This window comes from Pogona vitticeps, chromosome 2, assembly GCF_051106095.1.
Source record: "Pogona vitticeps strain Pit_001003342236 chromosome 2, PviZW2.1, whole genome shotgun sequence".
Classification (NCBI taxonomy): Eukaryota; Metazoa; Chordata; class Lepidosauria; order Squamata; family Agamidae; genus Pogona; species Pogona vitticeps.
In genome coordinates, this window is record NC_135784.1 from 29,740,761 (window position 1) to 29,747,775 (window position 7,015).

Sequence of the window (7,015 nt, forward strand, 5' to 3'; positions counted from 1 at the left end):
CCCCCCATCCCCCCTTTGTCTTATATGAATACAAGTGTAGGCATGGCTTCAGCATACCACAATCTCTGTCTTTTTCACATGCAGGCATACACTGATCTCCACTGACATGGGCAGACAGGCACATATATAAAAATCTTTGCTTTGGTAGATTATAAAAATAGTCCCAACCCCCAACCCCAAACATCTCCCATATCTAGGGGACTGAAACGTTCACATTTCCCTGCCTCGTATACTGAGACTGCTGATGGTACATACCCAGTGTCCAATTTGATTGGGGAGAGGTGTGGTTTAGCAGGAGCAGGGGGCGACAGGGATGACCCAGGCATAGAACCATAGAAATCATAGAAAAGTGAAGTTGGAAGGGGCCTACAAGGCCATCAAGTCCAACCCCCTGCTCAATGCAGGAATACAAATCAAAGTATATCTGCTAGGTAAGTGGTCCCCAGTCTTGGGCCTCCAGATGTTGTTAGATTACAACTCCTAGAAACTTTCACCATTAGCTCTGCTGGCCAGGATTTCTGGGAGTCCAAGAACATCTGGAGGCCCAAGGTTGGGGACCACTGTGTTAGTTGCTTATCTAAGTTTTTCTTGAATGCCTCCAGTGTTGGAGCACTCGCCAACTCCCGAGGAAACTGATTCCACTGCTGTACTGCTTTAACAGTTAGGAAGTTTTTCCTGAAACTCAACCAAAATCTGGCTTCCTTTAACTTGAGCCCATTGTTGCGTGTCCTGCACTCTGGAATGATCAAGAGATCTTGCCCCTCCTCTGTATGACAACCTTTCAAATATTTGAAAAGTGCTATTATATCACCCCTTAGTCTTCTTTTCTCAAGGCTAAACATGCCCAGTTATTTCAGCCTTTCCTCATAAGGCTTGGTTTCCAGCCCCCTGATCATTCTTGTTGCCCTCTTCTGAACTTGTTCCAGTTTGTTAGCATCCTTCTTGAAGTGTGGTGTCCAGAAGTGGACACAATACTCAAGGTGAGGCCTAACCAGTGCTGAATAGAGAGGGACTAGCACCTTGTGGGATTTGGAAACTATACTTCTATTAATGCAGCCTAAAATAGCATTAGCCTTTTTTGTAGCCACATCAAACAGCTGGATTTCCTATGAATGTAAAATGGATAAATTTCAGTTTTTGTTTTTAAACTAATCATACAATGCAAAGGCAAATTCAAATCATCCTATCACTTTCTGTTTCTGATGTAGAGTTTTTTCCTTTCTTTGTTGCTGGGGGCTTCTACTTTTTTCAAGCCAGCACAATTCAAATAGTTTTCCATGTGTGATCAGTTTCACTCTCCAAAAGGATGGGGTGGAGGCGTGATTTCGGGTGGTATTCTGGTGAAGTGCTAAGTTGGGTGTGATGTTTTGAACAGTGGGAACATGCATCCCAAATTTAGTGCTAGATCACATTATCACTACATTGATGTACAGTGGTGCCTTGCTTACGATTACCTCGTTAAACGATGAATCCGCTTGACTGAGGTTTTTGTGATTGCAAAACAATGTTTCAATGGCCAAAAATTGCTTTACGATGATCGGTTCCCTGCTTCGGGAACCGATTCTCCGCATTACGATGATCTGAAAAGAGCTGATCGTCGGGTTTCAAAATGGCCGCCCGCTGTGCAAAATGGCTCCCCGCTGTTTTTAGGAGGCATTTTTCGCTTTACAGGCACCGGAAAATGGCTGCCCTATGGACGATCTTCGCTGGACGATTAGGTATTTAGCCCATTGGAACGCATTGAACCGGTTATTGATTATTGTGTCAGATGAGGAAGTGCCGTCCTCTCTTGGTGGGCTTGTGGAACTTTGCTGCATTTTGCAGTAAATTAAAATTTACCAGTTAATCTTTAAGGTGCCACACTGTTTTTTTGTTTGTTTTGCTTTTGCTTTGTCTTCCTTGTTGATATTGGTGCAACCTAGTTTATTAAGAACAGAGACTTGAAGGAACAGGAAAGGATTTTTGGTACAAACCCAAGACATTGTGTGTGTTGGGTGGGGGAGGGGGAAGCATTTATTTCATTTCCAAGGTCAAAAGCAGACTGGACTTTGGATGGAGCAGCCGTCCTGTATCAAAGGAACAAAAACAAAGTGGGCTGCTTATATACTGCCCCGTAGTGCTTAAAGCATTCTCTGGGCTGTTTACAATTTAATTATATAGGCTACACCTTGTCCCCTGCCACCCACCCCCACTCCATTGGGTACTCAATTTAGCAACCTGAGAAGGCTGGAAGGCTGAGTGAACTCGAGCCAGCTCCCTCAGATTGAACCCGGATCATGAGCAGAGTCTTTGCCTGCAGGACTGCACTTCCCCCACTGCGCCACAAGGCTCTCCATACCTCAAGACAGCAGGCTAGCTTGGGGAGGGCAGACCAAAAGGTGTGGGGTCCAGGGAGATCTTTCCTGCATAAGTTCACTCCCACTTGCAGCAACACCTACTGCTTCAGATGATCATCTCACTCAGCTTCATGGTAGGACAATGGTAGGACCATGTTAAGATGTGCAAGTCTGAATACTGTACAGGCCTTTTCTAGGCAGTTGGTTCTTCCTTCCCCTTTTCTATGTGTGGTGCTTATTTACCTTTTCTGCATGATGCCATGGGTTTCACTCTCCTTATGCTGGGGAGAGATACCCTTTTACCTGGGGTTTACATGATGCTGGGCTAAAACTAGTCTTACTCTGACTGAAAGAAAATCGGAGTAGTACACAATCCGCTTGTGTGGACCCAGTAGTGCACCGGTTCACGGTGACCCATGCACTTCGTGAGTGTGCAGATTTCACAGACATTTCCTTCAGGGCATTTTTCAGCTGGGAAGACTTCACTCCTCTAGGCCTTACGGCTGCTTCCGTTTCACTCTCTTGGGATACTAGCTGTCCTTGCATTCTGCTCAAATGCTCTTTAATGTGATCACTTCTACAACACAGAACAAAAATGAAAACCAGAACGAAGACATTGAAATGAGAAAGCACTGCAGGAAAAATGGGGAGATCTGAGAACGGTGGGTGGGTAAAACGAGGAGGAGGAGGAGGAGGAGGAGAGTGAGAAGTAGGTGTGGAGAAGGCAGAGAAAAGAAGTCAAAGAAAACCACAGTCTGTGCCAGGAGTGAGACCTGAGGCAAAAGGTCTGGAGGTGTGTCAGTGGTAGGTACTGAGTGGGCCAGAGGGTTACAGTGGTGCTTCGCTAGACGATTGCCTTGTTGGACGAAAAACCTACAATTAGTTTTTGCAATCACTATGATGCCTCACAAGACATTTTTTTCTGTGATCGTGCTTCGCAAGACTTTTTTTTTGAGACCAAAGCATAGGGAACCTCGCAAGACGATTTTTGTCTTGTGAGGCACCACTGTATTAAGGAACTGAAGAATGAAGTTGCTGATCTATTAACTAAAATATACATCTTGTCCCTTAAAATGGCCACAGTGCCAGGAAAGTAGTCTTTCCTAAGAATAAAGGGAGAGGTTAGCAGGTGATTAGACCTGATTTGCAATACAATGCTCCCCCTCCTGAAGGAGACTGGGCCCAGCACCCATGCTGCAGCACTGTCTGTGCAGTGCAGAGCGCGCCCCTTCGGGAAACCAACAGATGCGGAGAGGTGTCACAGGTTACCTGGTTATAATTAAAGAGGGTCACAACTTGAAAAAGATTGGAAAACCACACAGAGAGCGAGCAAGCCTTGCAACAATACTCCATCATTTTTGTGTGCAGTTCTCCAGGGGATGAGAATTCTTTCTGCTAGAAGTCCTGCATGGACCCACCTTCTGTAACATCACAAGGTTCTGCCTTTGGGTCTCCATTTGGCTCTGAAAATTCAGAAAAGGGTTGCAGCTGATGTTGACCCAGCAATCCTCAGTGCAGGAGCTGCAGTGCCACCATCCCCCAAGTAACGAAAGCAACACATACTCCATGACCACAGGAATGCATGACTAAGACTTGCCATTGTTCTGTCTGCTTCCTGTATCAAAAAATTTCTTTCAAACAGGGTTGTTTGCTCTTAAGACAACTAGGCAAAATGCCAGCTGGCGCATATGAGCAGGATGGAAGCATTGCTCCTCCCCATGTGTCAAATGAGAGAGATGGGGACAATTTAGGTGGAACAGCTGATGCAGAAGGGGCCCCCTCCTCACACCCAGCAATTGCTGCCTAATAGCAGAATCAAACTTCTTTGGCAGGGTTAGCCCTACGAGGGGGTGCTGATAAATACTGAGCCTTTCCCAGAAAAAAAATGAGCTAGGAAGCTGTAACTGCCACACTATTCTACGTATTCCCCCAGGAAGTCAATGCACTTGTGACATCTGTCCTGCAGCTTCTTAAGTCCCTGCAAATAAAATTATTCCGACTGCTGGTGTAACCACTCATTTGCAACATTAGTTGCCTCCAGAACACTCCCAAATCGTTGTCCCTTTAGGTGTTTTTTGAGTTTGGGGAACAGATAATAGTCAGAAGGAGCCAGCTCGGGAGGATGGGGTGGATGGGGCATCACTTGAAAGCCTTAGGAGGTCAGTTTTGCCATTGTTTCACCTGCAGTGTGTGACGAGGCGTTGTCATGCAACAGGATGACACCTTTGGAGAGCTTTCCTTGATGTTTTTCCTTGATGTTTTGCCTCAACTTTGTCAATAAAGCACAGTAATATTTTCGATTGATGGTTGATCCCTGTTGGAGGTAGTCCAGCAGCAGAACTCCCTTCTTATCCCAAAAAAGGTCAGTGCAGAAGCAAATGGCAACAGTATTTATTTATTTATTTATTTATTTATTTATTTATTTATTTATTTATTTATTTATTTATTTATTTTCTATGCCACCCAGAGACCTCTGGGTAGATTGGCATAGAAATTAAACAAACAAACAAACAAACAAACAAACAAACAAACTGTTGCACTGACCTTTGCACTCGGAGCTTCTTTGGCCTGGGGGAACCACTGTGCCTCCATTCCTTAGACTGTTCCTTTGTCTCAGGATCATAACACTAGATCCATGTCTCATCACCAGTTACCAGTTTGCCCAGGAAATCTGACTCATTTCTTGCAAAATGTTCCAAAACAGCCACCAATGACTCCATGTGTTTCCTCTTCTGTTCGGTTGTCAAATGTTTGGGGATCCACTTTGCTGCCAGCTTTCTCATTTCCAAGTCGTCGTGAATAATGGCACCAACTCTCTCACGTGATATTCTCAGATATATATAGCAAAACTTTTGGCTGATATTCGGCGGTACTCCATGATCATGTTATAGACTGCTTTCACATTTGCAGGCAGAGAGACAGAAGCAGGCCTTCCACTGAGTTTCTCACCTTCAACATCAAAATGGGGAGTTTTAAAATTGACAACCCAACGTTTAACTGTTGCATATGAAGGGCCACTATCACCCACAGTTTGTGACATTTCAGCATGGATCTGCTTTGCACCTTTCCCTTGGAGAAACAGGAACTTGATTATGGTCCTATGCTCTTCCACACCGAACATTTCTGGAGGTGCCGCCATCTTCACTTTGGACCTGAACATGAAAGATAAGTTAAAACCATAGGTAGCTGATTTTTTCGTCACTGAATACAGACAAATTGGCCAATACACACTACAATTTATAGCATCCTACCTCAATTTTTTCTGGGAAAGGCTGAATACTTATCAGCACCTCCTCATAGTCTTTACAAACCTGCCCCTTTTCACATAAATGATGACAAGCTTGCACCCTGACCTAGCAGTTAACTCCCAGTAAGAATAGGGGAACTAGATACTAAAGGTGCACTGTGAGACTGTATTTTTTAAAAAATCGGCTTGAGATATACAGTACACATTTAATTGGCTGGATAATTCAGTGGTACTGTATAGGCACCATGCTATGGAGCCAGAGGTGAACAGTTCAATTCCTCATTGTTCCCTGGGGGCTGCTCTTGGATTTTTCCAACATGGTGCTCCCAGTATTCAAGTGTCTGCGTACACTGTGTTGCAGTTTTCCTGAGTGCACCAACACAGGATTAGTTTTCACAAAAATTGCTGAGGCATAGATGCTGAGCCTCTTAATGGTCCTCCATATATGGAACCCTATATTATCACTTGCTAACAGAAGCCACTTGTGGGAGTATTTCTGCAAGTGAAAATCTCATCAACAGACACTTTCTAGAAAAGGGAACTACCAGGATGGCTCCAGATGACAGGGTGTGAGAAGCAGTTTTCACTTGGGCCATGGTTTTCTATTTGAATTGAGCACCTTGGCTTGAGCCAAACCACTGCTTGTAATTGTGCTTTTCAAAACATTGTTGGCATGCAATAAATTAGGCTAGGCACATCTAGATGTGTCTAGTTCTCTCCCAGATCCACATCCCATCCTTCCTCTGTTCAAAAATGGCACCCTTGTGAAACAGCTTTATGTTTACCCCACGTGTGGACGATTTCTAGGATTGAACCTGTAAGATGTCACAATACTCTTTGTTTGTTTTGTGTTTGTTGTACGTGCTGAAACAGACTAACATGGCTACTAGGAATGGAATTTTCAACGAAAGGGAAAAAATACAGAAGAAGCTGTTCATTTTGCTTTCATGTTCTTCTGTTGATTTCCAAATAAGTGCTCTGAAATAGGAATCTTTTGTTAAAACAGAAGAGGGAAACATGAAAATCTTGTGTTCTTCTGTGTTCCCTTTTTGTTTAATCTCTCTTAAATTGCTTGGGAAATGTTTAATCTGACTATCCCTGAAGCAAAAATGTGACTGTATCGGGTTTCTCTGAAAATAAGACAGGGTTTTATACTGTATTAATTTTTGCTCCAAAAATGCATTCAGGCTTATTTTCTGGGGATTTTTAAAAATGTGCAACATTATTCAAATACAGTCATGTCATCTTCTGGTTGCTGCACAATGGTGGAAGGCGGAGGTTTCACTTCACTGGGGCTTATTTTTGGGGTAGGGCTTGGATCTAAAAAGATGGCAGAAAGGAGAATAAATGTACACTTTGCCTCCCCCCCCCCACACACTTTAAACACTTTGTTCTATTAAGGAATTAACAGTGTAGCTCAACAAGATTATTC